Here is a 13,852-nt window from a genome sequence, read left to right on the forward strand (position 1 = left end):
ATTTCCAGTGCTTGACGTGTGTCTCCATGTGTTCCTGCCATTTTCGAAGCATGCAAGTTTCCGTAGTGTAAAGTTATCAAGTTCGCCTAACACGCGAAAGGTCCCCTGTTCGAAACTGGGCGGAAACATGTATGACTTTGCAATAATATTATTTGGATCTTGGAAAACCACTCTAGTCCTCTTCTTGGTGCTCAGGACAGGAAGGTCGACCATCTCTTTCTCGCTTTGGGTCTTATGCAGAAATGAATTTCGTTGCAGTTCCACAACTGACCAAAAGCCAGTAGTTCTCCATTTACCTACACTTTAAAATGTCTAACTTTACAGGAAAAAAAGAAACATATTAGAGAGATTTTTTACAGGATTGTTCTCGTCATGCCCACCGTTTTCAAAACATGTCAGTCACTAGCTCCACGACCAGACCCCAGCAGCATTACCACCAGACCCCAGGAGCTTCCACCACCAGACCCCAGGAGCTTCCACCACCAGACCCCACTAGCTCCACCACCAGACCCCAGCAGCATCACCACCAGACGATTCAATTCAATTCAATTTTATTTATATAGCGTCTAATACAACAGAGTTGTCTCTAGACGCTTTCCAGAGACCCATACCCAGAACATGACCCCCGAGCAGTTATTACATAAACAATGGCAGGTAAAAACTCCCCTAGTGGGAGAAAAACCTTAAGCCAAACAGTGGCGAGGAAAAACACCCCTTTAGGAGGGAAGAAACCTTGAGCAGGACCAGGCTCATACGGGGGGACCCTCCTGCCGAGGGCCAGACTGGTGGGTCAGGGACGGCAACAGCACAGCAGGCAGGTGGAAGCAGCAACGGGATGACCAGGGGTGGGGACCGCAGGCCAGCACGCAGCTCCCGAAGCTCCGGCCCAATCAGCAAGTCCCAGGTTGGGGTGCAGGGTCAGGGAAAGACTTGTGCTCCGTAATGCAAGCTACAAGCCACCCACGACCACCTGCAGAGAGAGAAAAGGGAGGAGAAGGGGGGCCAGCAACGGGATGACCAGGGGTGGGGACCGCAGACCAGCACGCAGCTCCCGAAGCTCCGGCCCAATCAGCAAGTCCCAGGTTGGGGTGCAGGGTCAGGGAAAGACTTGTGCTCCGTAATGCAAGCTACAAGCCACCCACGACCACCTGCAGAGAGAGAAAAGGGAGGAGAAGGGGGGCCAGCAACGGGATGACCAGGGGTGGGGACCGCAGGCCAGCACGCAGCTCCCGAAGCTCCGGCCCAATCAGCAAGTCCCAGGTTGGGGTGCAGGGTCAGGGAAAGACTTGTGCTCCGTAATGCAAGCTACAAGCCACCCACGACCACCTGCAGGTTCCGGTGTCCGGCAAAGGATGCTGCAACATGGACAAAAGAGAGAAAAGGGAGGAGAAGGGGGGGGCAGCACAAGAAACTACAGGAGCGACTCTGACACACTAAAGTTTACACTACCTAGAGATTTACCAACACCAGCTAGAGGTTTACTAAACACTAACTATAGGCTTTACTAAACAGAAATGTTTTAAGTTTAGTTTTAAAGGTGGAGGTGGTGTCAGCCTCCTTAACCCAGATTGGAAGTTGGTTCCATAGTAGTGGTGCCTGATAGCAGAACGCCCGCCCTCCAAATCTACATTTAGATACTCTAGGAACTACGAGTAAACCTGCACTCTGAGAACGGAGAGCTCTGACAGGAACATAAGGCACTATCAGGTCTTGCAAATAATGCGGAGCTAAGCCGTTTTGGGCTTTATACGCAAGTAATACAATTTTAAATTGGATTCTGAATTTTACGGGTAACCAATGGAGCGACGCTAACACTGGAGAGACGTGGTCTCTCCTGCTAATTCCTGTCAGTACTCGTGCTGCTGCATTTTGGATCAGCTGGAGCCTATTCACCAAATTACTTGGACATCCTGCCAACAACACATTACAGTAATCTAGTCTAGAAGATACAAACGCATGAACTAGTTTTTCTGCATCACTCTGCGAGAGGATTTTCCTAATCTTTGCAATATTACGGAGATGGAAAAAGGCTATTTTACAAACCTGATTGACATATGGTTTAAACGACAAATCCTGATCGAAAATAACACCAAGGTTTCTCACAGTTGCACTGGAAGCCATCGCAACACCATCTAATCCCTTCCTAAGATGCTCTGGACCAAGAATGATAACCTCTGTTTTATCTGAATTTAGAAGCAGGAAATTTCTGGACATCTAGTCCTTGATGTCCCTAAGACATGTCTGAAGTTTAACTAACGGTTCTATTTCATCCGGCTTCATAGACAAGTAGAGCTGCGTATCATCAGCATAACAATGAAAGTGTATGCCGTGATTCTGGATTATACTTCCCAACGGCGGCATGTATAAACTGAACAAGATTGGCCCTAGCACTGAACCCTGCGGAACACCATAACAGACCCTTGACTGTTCTGAAGAAACCTCATGTACATGAACAAACTGGAACCTGTCAGATAGGTATGATTTAAACCAACATAGAGCTGTCCCTTTAATCCCAACAACATGCTCTAACCTGTGCAGTAAAATGCCATGATCTATAGTGTCAAAAGCAGCACTGAGGTCCAGTAGAACCAGTATGGACACTAATCCCTTATCTGAGGCCATAAGGAGGTCATTCGTGACTCGAACCAGTGCTGTCTCTGTGCTATGATGCATTCTGAACCCTGACTGAAAGACTTCAAACAGATCATTTCTATACAAATAGTCACATAACTGGCTTGAAACTGCCTTTTCCAGAATTTTAGACACAAATGGAAGGTTGGAAATTGGTCTATAATTAGCTAAGGTGTCTGGGTCAAGAGAAGGTTTTTTAAGTAAAGGTTTAATTACTGCGACTTTGAAAACCTGTGGTACATATCTAAACTTAGGGATAGGTTAATTTGGTCCAGTATTGTCGTACCAATAAGAGAAAAAATATGTTTGAATAGTCGAGTCGGGATGGGGTCTAACATACATGTGGTTGACTTAGCTCTATTGACGAGTGAGGTCATCTCAGGGAGGTCTATAGGATCAAAACAGTCTAGAGATAAGTCAGAGCGTAGGGAAGTCGCTAAAGCTGAAGAAACACCTACAACCGGCTGGTTGATTTCTTCTCTAATTCTCGCGATTTTACTGTTGAAGAAGCTCATAAAGTCCTCACTACTGAGAGCTGCAGGAATGCACGGCTCAACAGAGTTGTGACTCTTTGTCAGCCTGGCTACAGTGCTGAACAGAAAACGTGGGTTACTTTTGTTATCCTCTATCAACGTTGAATAATAAGCTGTTCTGGCTTTGCGAATGGCTTTTTTATATACTATTAGAATATCTTTCCATTCACGATAAGAGTCTACAGACCTACAAGAGTACCACTTCCTTTCCATTTTACGCACGTTTTGTTTCAACATGCGGATATCTGAATTATACCAGGGAGTTAAGCTCCTGTGGCTAGAAACCCTCCTTTTCAAAGGAGCAACTTCATCTAAAGCTGAATGCAACAAATCAGCAGTGTTACTAGCAAGGAAATCAACATCTGCAGAGGTAGAACCCAGGTCACTGGCCTCGACTACATCATTATTTCGCACTGTCGTAAGATAAGCAATGGCCTCCCTAAATTTAACAATAACTTCATCAGACAAACATCTGCTAAAATAATACCTCCTATTTTGCACTTCAACATCAACAAAATTAAATTCAAACGTTATTAAGTAATGGTCGGATAAAAGGGAGTTTACAGGTGACACCAACAGACCATCAGTTTCAACACCGTAGGTGAGAACGAGATCGAGAGTATGATTAAAACAGTGCGTCGGTTTATCCACTTTTTGTGAGATACCCATTGATTCTAGAAGAGAATCGAAGGCTAATTTAAGATTATCGCTTTCAACATCCATATGAATGTTAAAATCACCCACTATGATGAATTTATCTGTGCTGATCAATAATCCAGAAAGGAAATCTGAAAATTCAGACAAAAACTCTAGATAAGCACCAGCAGGGGGCCGAAACACTACCACTAACACAACTGGCTTCTCTGATTTCCAGCTCGGAAATTTCAGACCAAGCATGAGGCTTTCAAATGTATTATAGTTGCACTTAGGTTCAATTTTTGTTTGGAGACCGGAGTTATAAATTGCTGCGACTCAGACGACAGCAGCATCACCACCAGACCCCAGGAGCTTCCACCACCAGACCCCAGCAGCATCAGCTACAGACCCCAGCAACATCACCACCAGACCCCAGCAGCATCAGCAACAGACCCCAGCAACATCACCACCAGACCCCAGGAGCTTCCACCACCAGACCCCAGCAGCATCAGCTACAGATCCCAGCAACATCACCACCAGACCCCAGGAGCTTCCACCACCAGACCCCAGCAGCATCACCACCAAACTCCAGGAGCTTCCACCACCAGACTTCAGGAGCTTCCACCACCAGACCCCAGGAGCTTCCACCACCAGACCCCAGGAGCTTCCACCACCAGACCCCACTAGCTGCACCACCAGACCCCAGCAGCATCACAACCACACCTCAGGAGCTTCCACCACCAGACCCCAACAACAACTCAACAAACTCAACAACGCGGCTCACCTGGAGCCACCCAAAGACCCGGCTCACCGTCCGAACCCGGGCACCCGCTTTTAACAAGTTGTTGTGGCCGAGCGGTTAAGGCGATGGACTAGAGATCCATTGGGGATTCCCCGCGCAGGTTTGAGTCCTGCCAACAACGGGTAATGTTTGAATGTCCAAGATGACTGCCTAATTTACTGTTATTAAACATATCCAGTACTGTATTTCAAAAGTAATCAGTTGGATTCCCTTGTAGTACATTTTGTATTTTCTACCCAGCATGGTAATAACTATGGATGATTTTTAATTTTACCACAACAGGACAACTTATATGAAGTCATACATTTATTTCTAACATGAATGATTTGAAGATAGGATTTTTTTTTTCATTACGCCCGCCATTTTCAAAGCATGCAATTTTCCGTAGTGTAGTGGTTATCACGTTCGCCTAACACGGAAAAAGGTCCCCTGTTCGAAACTGGGCGGAAAACTGTATGACTTTGCAATAATATTATTTGCATCTTGGAAAACCACTCTAGTCCTCTTCTTGGTGCTCAGGACAGGAAGGTCGACCATCTCTTTCTCGCTTTGGGTCTCATGCAGAAATGAATTTCGTTGCAGTTCCACAACTGACCAAAAGCCAGTCATTCTCCATTTACCTACACTTTAAAATGTCCAACTTTACAGGAAAAAAAGAAACATATTAGAGAGATTTTTTACAGGATTTTTCTCAGCAGCATCACCACCAGACCCCAGGAGCTTCCACCACCAGACCCCAGCAGCATCAGCAACAGACCCCAGCAGCATCACCACCAGACCCCAGCAGCATCACCACCAGACCCCAGGAGCTTCCACCACCAGACCCCAGCAGCATCAGCAACAGACCCAAGCAGCATCATCACCAGGCCCCAGGAGCATCCACCACCAGACCCCAGCAGCATCACCACCAGACCCCAGGAGCTTCCACCACCAGACCCCAGGAGCTTCCCCCACCAGACCCCAGCAGCATCAGCAACAGACCCCAGCAGCATCACCACCAGACCCCAGGAGCTTCCACCACCAGACCCCAGGAGCTTCCACCACCAGACCCCAGCAGCATCCATCACCAGACCCCAGGAGCATCACCACCAGACCCCAGGAGCTTACATCACCAAACCCCAGGAGCTTCCACCACCAGACCCCAGCAGCATCACCACCACACCTCAGAAGCCTCCACCACCAGACCCCAACAACAACTCAACAACCTCAACAACGCGGCTCACCTGGAGTCACCCAAAGACCCGGCTCACCGTACGGACCCGGGCACCAGCTTTTAACAGGTTGTTGTGGCCGAGTGTTTAAGGCGATGGACTTGAAATCCGTTGGGGATTCCCCGCGCAGGTTCGAATCCTGCCAACAACGAGTAATGTTTGAATGTCCAAGACGACTGCCTAATTTGCACTTATTAACCACATCCAGTACTGTCTTTCAAAAGTAATCAGTTGGATTCCCTTGTGGTAAATTTTGTATTTTCTACCCAGCATGGTAATACCCATGGATGATTTTTAATTTCACCACAACAGGACAACTTATATGAAGTCATACATTTATTTCTAACATGAATGATTTGAAGATAGGATTTTTTTTTCATTACGCCCGCCATTTTAGAAGCATGCAAGTTTCCGTAGTGTAGTGGTTATCACGTTCGCCTAACACGGAAAAAGGTCCCCTGTTTGAAACTGGGCGGAAAAATGTATGACTTTGCAATAATATAATTTGGATCTTGGAAAACCACTCTAGTCCTCTTCTTGGTGCTCAGGACAGGAAGGTCGACCATCTCTTTCTCGCTTTGGGTCTTATGCAGAAATGAATTTCGTTGCAGTTCCACAACTGACCAAAAGCCAGTCATTCTCCATTTACCTACACTTTAAAATGTCCAACTTTATAGGAAAAAAAGAAACATATTAGAGAGATTTTTTACAGGATTTTTCTCAGCAGCATCACCACCAGACCGCAGGAGCTTCCACCACAAGACCCCAGGAGCTTCCCCCACCAGACCCCAGCAGCATCACCACCAGACCCCAGGAGCTTCCACCACCAGACCCCAGGAGCTTCCACCACCAGACCCCAGGAGTTTCCACCACCAGACCCCAGGAGCATCACCACCAGACCCCAGGAGCTTCCACCACAAGACCCCAGCAGCATCACCACCAGACCCCAGGAGCTTCCACCACAAGACCCCAGGAGCTTCCCCCACCAGACCCCAGCAGCATCACCACCAGACCCCAGGAGCTTCCACCACCAGACCCCAGGAGCTTCCACCACCAGACCCCACTAGCTCCACCACCAGACCCCAGCAGCATCACCACCAGAACCCACTAGCTCCACCACCAGACCCCAGGAGCTTCCACCACCAGACCCCAGGAGCTTCCACCACCAGACCCCAGCAGTATCACCACCAGACCCCAGGAGCTTCCACCACTTTACCTACACTTTAAAATGTCCAACTTTATAGGAAAAAAAGAAACATATTAGAGAGATTTTTTACAGGATTTTTCTCAGCAGCATCACCACCAGACCGCAGGAGCTTCCACCACAAGACCCCAGGAGCTTCCACCACCAGACCACAGGAGCTTCCACCACCAGACCCCAGGAGTTTCCACCACCAGACCCCAGGAGCATCACCACCAGACCCCAGGAGCTTCCACCACAAGACCCCAGCAGCATCACCACCAGACCCCAGCAGCATCACCACCAGACCCCAGGAGCTTCCACCACAAGACCCCAGGAGCTTCCCCCACCAGACCCCAGCAGCATCACCACCAGACCCCAGGATCTTCCACCACCAGACTCCAGGAGCTTCCACCACCAGACCCCACTAGCTCCACCACCAGACCCCAGCAGCATCACCACCAGAACCCACTAGCTCCACCACCAGACCCCAGGAGCTTCCACCACCAGACCCCAGCAGCATTACCACCAGACCCCAGGAGCTTCCAACACCAGACCCCAGCAGCATCACCACCAGACCCCAGAAGCTTCCACCACCAGACCCCACTAGCTCCACCACCAGACCCCAGCAGCATCACCACCACACCTCAGGAGCCTCCACCACCAGACCCCAACAACAACTCAACAACCTCAACAACGCGGCTCACCTGGAGTCACCCAAAGACCCGGCTCACCGTCCGAACCCGGGCACCCGCTTTTAACAGGTTGTTGTGGCCGAGTGGTTAAGGCGATGGACTTGAAATCCATTGGGGATTCCCCGCGCAGGTTCGAATCCTGACAACAACGAGTAATGTTTGAATGTCCCAGACGACTGCCTAATTTGCAGTGATTAACCATATCCAGTCCTGTCTTTCAAAAGTAATCAGTTGGATTCCCTTGTGGTACATTTTGTATTTTCTACCCTGCATGGTAATAACCATGGATGATTTTTAATTTTACCACAACAGGACAACTTATACGAAGTCATACATATATTTCTAACATGAATGATTTGAAGATAGGATTTTGTTTCTCGTTACGCCCGCCATTTTCAAAGCATGCAAGTTTCCGTAGTGTAGTGGTTATCACGTTTGCCTAACACGCAAAAGGTCCCCTGTTCGAAACTGGGCGGAAACATGTATGACTTTGCAATAATATTATTCGCATCTTGGAAAACCACTCTAGTCCACTTCTTGGTGCTCAGGACAGGAAGGCTGACCATCTCTTTCTCGCTCTGGGTCTTATGCAGAAATTAATTTCGTTGCAGTTCCACAACTGACCAAAAGCCAGTCATTCTCCATTTACCTACACTTTAAAATGTCCAACTTTATAGGAAAAAAAAAACATATTAGAGAGATTTTTTACAGGATTTTTCTCGTCACGCCTGCCGTTTTCAAAACATGTCAGTCACTAGCTCCACCACCAGACCCCAGCAGCATTACCACCAGACCCCAGGAGCTTCCAACACCAGACCCCAGCAGCATCACCACCAGACCCCAGCAGCATCACCACCAGACCCCAGGAGCTTCCACCACCAGACCCCATTAGCTGCACCACCAGAACCCAGGAACTTAGCCCCCGGGAGCTTCCACCACCAGACGACAGCAGCATCACCACCAGACCCCAGCAGAATCACCACCACACCTCAATTCAATTCAATTCAATTTTATTTATATAGCGTCTAATACAACAGAGTTGCCTCTAGACGCTTTCCAGAGACCCATACCCAGAACATGACCCCCGAGCAGTTATTACATAAACAATGGCAGGTAAAAACTCCCATAGTGGGAGAAAAACCTTAAGCCAAACAGTGGCAAGGAAAAACTCCCCTTTAGGAGGGAAGAAACCTTGAGCAGGACCAGGCTCGTAGGGGGGGACCCTCCTGCCGAGGGCCAGACTGGTGGGTCAGGGACGGCAACAGCACAGCAGGCAGGTGGAAGCAGCAACGGGATGACCAGGGGTGGGGACCGCAGGCCAGCACGCAGCTCCCGAAGCTCCGGCCCAATCATCAAGCCCCAGGTTGGGGTGCAGGGTCGGGGAAGGGTTGAAAAGGGGCAGGGCCAAGGAGAGGAGTCTTGAGGGACGAACCTTCTCCCCCGCCCAAAAGGGGCCGTTACCCTGCCCCCCTCACTCCCACACTGCAGGTTCCGGTGTCCGGCAAAGTCCGACCTCGGGAGCTTCCACCACCAGAACCCAACAACAACTCAACAACCTCAACAACCCGGCTCACCTGGAGCCACCCAAAGACCCGGCTCACCGTCCAAACCCGGGGACCCGCTTTTAAGCCCCCCAACGGCCGGCCACTGGAGGGAAAGATCCAGCCCAGTACCAGGGCCTGGAGGACCAGGGCCCTGGTACCCTAAACACCCAGATGCTCCTAGCACCATGGACAGCACTCTGTCAGATGCGCAGGCGCATATAACTTTTCACTTTTCAGGACCACAATAAAACCACAATAAAAGCTGAACAGGGTTCCATGGTGTAATGGTTAGCACTCTGGACTTTGACTCCAGTAATCTGAGTTCAAATCTCAGTGGAACCTGTCAGTCTTCCACACAACCAGGTACAAAGTTATCAAGGTTTTACCCACATGATGTTGTAGTATCAATCCACGAGGCTCCACCTCAAAAAACAACACGGGGAAATGGAAACATGGACGCCATTAGACCTGCTTTAGGGGGCTGGAGTTTCCCTAAGAACCCTTAAATATGTGATGAATGTATCTAATGTCATTAGTATGTTCTTGAATGATGTTTATACAGTTGTTTTCAGCTAGTGATGCTAATGATGTTCACTGATCAACACAAAGCCCTCCCACCCACTTTGTGGCGGAGTCACATCCTGGTTATACAGCAGAGTGGCGCAGCGGAAGCATGCTGGGCCCATAACCCAGAGGTCGATGGATCGAAACCATCCTCTGCTACTTAAGACTTCCTCTCATACATGAGATTCCTGTGAGAGATTAACTGAAATCTATCCAGAGCTTTTTGCAAACAAGAAAGTGGATGTATGAACATACTGCACTGACTGTTGATGAAAATGCATTGCATCAAAATGTTTTTAAGAAATTAGGAAAAAAATATGTCTCAAACTGATAAATTAAAACCAACCATTTTCAAATAAAGGCTCTAAATTGTCTTGTTCTGAAGATTCACACACACACACACACACACACACACACACACACACACACACACACACACACACACACACACACACAGCTGACAGGTTGTTGTGGCCGAGTGGTTAAGGCGATGGACTAGAAATCCATTGGGGATTCCCCGCGCAGGTTTGAATCCTGCCAACAACGAGTAATGTTTCAATGTGCAAGAGGACTGCCTAATCTTCAATTATTAACCATATCCAGTACTGTCTTTCTAAAGTAATCAGTTGGATTCCCTTGTGGTACATTGTGTATTTTCTACCCAGCATGGTAATACCCCCCCCCTAGTTCTCCTTGGATCGCCACCTTGTCATGGTGGAGAACCTTGCGTGTTCCAATGAACCTGAGAGCGATGCCGTCTGGAGCTCAGGCTCCTGGTAGGTCCAACCATGGTTGAAGGGGAGGTTCCAGACCAAGGGCGATCCAACCACTGTGCTCGGGGGCACACATAGGCAGCCTCTGGGTAACAGAGACACTGGCAGCGCCCTGCAACCTCACTCATCTGAAGGTCGTCTCGAGCTACTTGGAATGTCTGCACCCTCCTTGATGCTCAAGACGGGACGGAGAGACCTCGAAGACGGACTGCTCTCATTGCACATGAACTCAGGAGGTATAACATAGACATTGCGGCACTGAGTGAGACTCGGTTTTCTGGTGAAGACTCACTCACAGAAGTCGGTGAAGGCTACACCTTCTTCTGGAAGGGTCTCCCAGAGGGCGAACGTAGACTCCGCAGAGTTGGCTTTGCCGTGAAAAGCAAGCTACTCACTAACATCCCTGAGTCCCCTCAAGGCATCAGCGAACGGCTTATGACTTGGCGTATCCTCCTAGTGAAAGGTTGCTTTGCTTCCTTAATCAGTGCCTATGCCCCCACATTGGATGCTGACGAAAACACCAAAGATGCCTTCTATGAGTCCCTTGATGCCACACTGTCTAAAATCCCTGGCTCCGACAAACTTGTCCTAATGGGCGATTTCAATGCCCGTGTAGGCACTGACGACAAATTGTGGAAACAAGTCATCGGAAGACATGGGACGGGGAAAATAAATAGCAATGGTCTCCGACTCCTTTCTCTGTGCTCTGAGCATCAGCTGATCCTAACCAACACCATATTTCAGCTGAAACAGAAGTACATCACATCATGGATGCACCCCCGGTCAAAACATTGGCACTTACTGGATTACATCATCACTCGGCAACAGGACCAGAATGATGTCTGTATAACTCGGGCCATGCGTGGGGCTGAATGCTGGACTGATCACTGGCTGATTAGATCCAGTGTAAAGCTGAAAATTCGACCACCACACAAAAAACAGCAGCCCCAGAAGCGTCTCAACTGCAGGGCTCTCGACTCTTCACAGTGCGTTGACCGCTACCGCAGTAAGCTGGCAGAGAGGCTTGCCACCCTGGAGGAGGATGACAGTGTCCTTGATATTGAAAGCGAGTGGGCGAAACTGAAGTCAGCAATACATCAAGCTGCCTCAGAGACCATCGGTTTCACGCAAAAACAACATCAAGACTGGTTCGACAATAGCTCCACTGATATACAGGAGCTTCTTGGAGCCAAGCATAAAGCCCATGCTGCACTGCTCTCCAAGCCCCACTCTCCATTTCTCCTCTCTCACTACAAAGCCATCCGCAGTGAGACTCAGAAACAACTTTGAAGCATGGAGAATGAGTGGTGGCTCAGAAAAGCCCAAGAAATCCAAAGGCATGCAGACAATAACAACTCATTCGCTTTTTATGATGCTGTTAAGTCCCTGTATGGTCCACAAAGGCAAAATATCGCGCCAGTAAGATCCGCAGACGGTTCTGTTCTGCTCAAGGAGAAACAGCAGATCCTTGAACGATGGGCCGAACATTTCAACTCCCTGCTGAACAAAATAAATCCTTCGGATCCCTCTGTCCTCAATGCTCTCCCAGAACTTCCATCAGTTCCCTCTCTTGATGAACCACCCAAGTTCACTGAGATTCTCTCCGCAGTCAGGAGTCTCAAAAACAAGAAAAGCCCTGGCCCTGATGGACTTCCCGACAAGGTCCTCAAGAAAGGAGGTTACCTCTTACTGCGACAGCTCTACCATCTTATCTGCAAGATCTGGCAAAGTGAGACACTTCCCCAGGAATGGAAAGACAGCAACATCATCACCATTTATAAAAAGAAGGGAGACAGGTCATCCTGTGGTAACAGTCGTGGCATCTCTTTGCTCTCTATTGCTGGCAAGATCCTTGCAAAACTAATGCTGCTTCGCCTAACAACACATATCACAGAGGACATCCTCCCGGAGACCCAGTGTGGCTTCCGAAAGAACCGAAGCACACTGGATATGATTTTAACTGCACGTCAAGTCCAGGAGAAATGTAGGGAGCAGAACAAGGACCTCTTCATCACCTTCATAGACCTCACTAAGGCCTTTGATCCTCTGGACTATACTGCAGAAGTTTGGTGTTCCTCCCAAATTCCTCAGCATCCTGAAGCAGTTAAGATAAGATAAGATAAACCTTTAATAGTCCCACAGAGGGGAAATTTGCAGTTTACAGCAGCAAAGGGGATAGTGCAAAAACAAGAGGCAACAATAGAAAAAAGTAGTAACACAGTAATAATAATAACACACTATAAACACTATAAACAGTAAACTGGTATACAATAATAATAATAATAATAAGAAGAAGAATAAAGATAAATAATAAGATATTAGTATATGAAAAAGATAACAGACGGATATTTACAGATGGATATATATATACATAATTGCACGTTGCAGTGAGTGAAAGATTGCACATTATTTCCCTTATGTACATTTATTGTCAGGTTTGTATGTGGTCTACTGTGAGCAGTGCTGGTTGTGTAGTCTCACAGCTGCAGGGAGGAAGGACCTTCTGTAGCGCTCCTTCACACACCTAGGGTGAAGGAGCCTGTCGCTGAAGGAGCTCTCCAGTTCCACAGTGGCATGCAGGCATCTGTGCTTGTTGGCGGCCAGCAATCTCTCTCCTTCCCTGTAAACGTTGGAGTGAAGCAGGGCTGTGTGCTGGCCCCAGTGATTTTCAATCTCTTCCTGACGACAGCCACACTCCTCTTCCACAAATCCATCCAGGAAGAGGGTGGTGTGAAAATTCAGTTCCGCCTTGATGGTAGCCTGTTGTAAGACGAGACGCCTACAGGCCAAGACCAAGACCCTGGTTAGCAACATCTATGAGCTTCAATATGCAGACGATTGTGCTCTCCTGGCCCACAGCCCGGCTGCTATGCAACAAGCCCTGGACACCATGTCCTCTGTTTACGGCTCGCTTGGCCTTGTGATTAAGATCCACAAAACAGAGATCATGACACAAGACCGACCTCCACCCCCCGTATTTAACATCTACGGCACACCCCTCAAGACTGTCCAGCAGTTCTGCTACCTCGGAAGCATGCTGACCCCTTCCTGCCAAATAGATGATGACATCCAAGCACGCATCAACCAAGCCTCCAACTCCTGGCAGACTGCGCTCTCGCGTGTTTGAAAATAACCATCTACGAACACAGACGAAAGTTGCTGTCTACAGGGCAGTGTGTGTGTCTACACTGCTATATGGGTCAGAAGCTTGGACTGTTTACCGACGCCACGTCAGGCGCCTTGATGCATTCAACATTAGATGCCTACAGCGCATCCATGGCAT

At 48.5% G+C, this 13,852-nt stretch overlaps 5 non-coding genes across 5 annotated transcripts; all 5 read left to right on the plus strand.

Moving 5' to 3' along the window:
- Window positions 1-5,882: 5,882 nt before the first annotated feature.
- trnas-uga (transfer RNA serine (anticodon UGA)) lies at window positions 5,883-5,964 on the plus strand. Its single transcript has one exon. It is a non-coding gene; the product is annotated as a tRNA-Ser (tRNA).
- A 1,793-nt stretch (window positions 5,965-7,757) lies between these two features.
- trnas-uga (transfer RNA serine (anticodon UGA)) lies at window positions 7,758-7,839 on the plus strand. The gene has a single exon. It is a non-coding gene; the product is annotated as a tRNA-Ser (tRNA).
- A 257-nt stretch (window positions 7,840-8,096) lies between these two features.
- Window positions 8,097-8,169, plus strand: trnav-aac (transfer RNA valine (anticodon AAC)). Its single transcript has one exon. It is a non-coding gene; the product is annotated as a tRNA-Val (tRNA).
- Window positions 8,170-9,502: 1,333 nt separating this feature from the next.
- trnaq-uug (transfer RNA glutamine (anticodon UUG)) lies at window positions 9,503-9,574 on the plus strand. The gene has a single exon. It is a non-coding gene; the product is annotated as a tRNA-Gln (tRNA).
- Window positions 9,575-10,260: 686 nt separating this feature from the next.
- On the plus strand, window positions 10,261-10,342 carry trnas-aga (transfer RNA serine (anticodon AGA)). Its single transcript has one exon. It is a non-coding gene; the product is annotated as a tRNA-Ser (tRNA).
- The last annotated feature ends 3,510 nt before the right edge of the window (window positions 10,343-13,852 follow it).

Source organism: Cololabis saira, chromosome 11 (genome assembly GCF_033807715.1).
Source record: "Cololabis saira isolate AMF1-May2022 chromosome 11, fColSai1.1, whole genome shotgun sequence".
Taxonomy (NCBI): domain Eukaryota; kingdom Metazoa; phylum Chordata; class Actinopteri; order Beloniformes; family Belonidae; genus Cololabis; species Cololabis saira.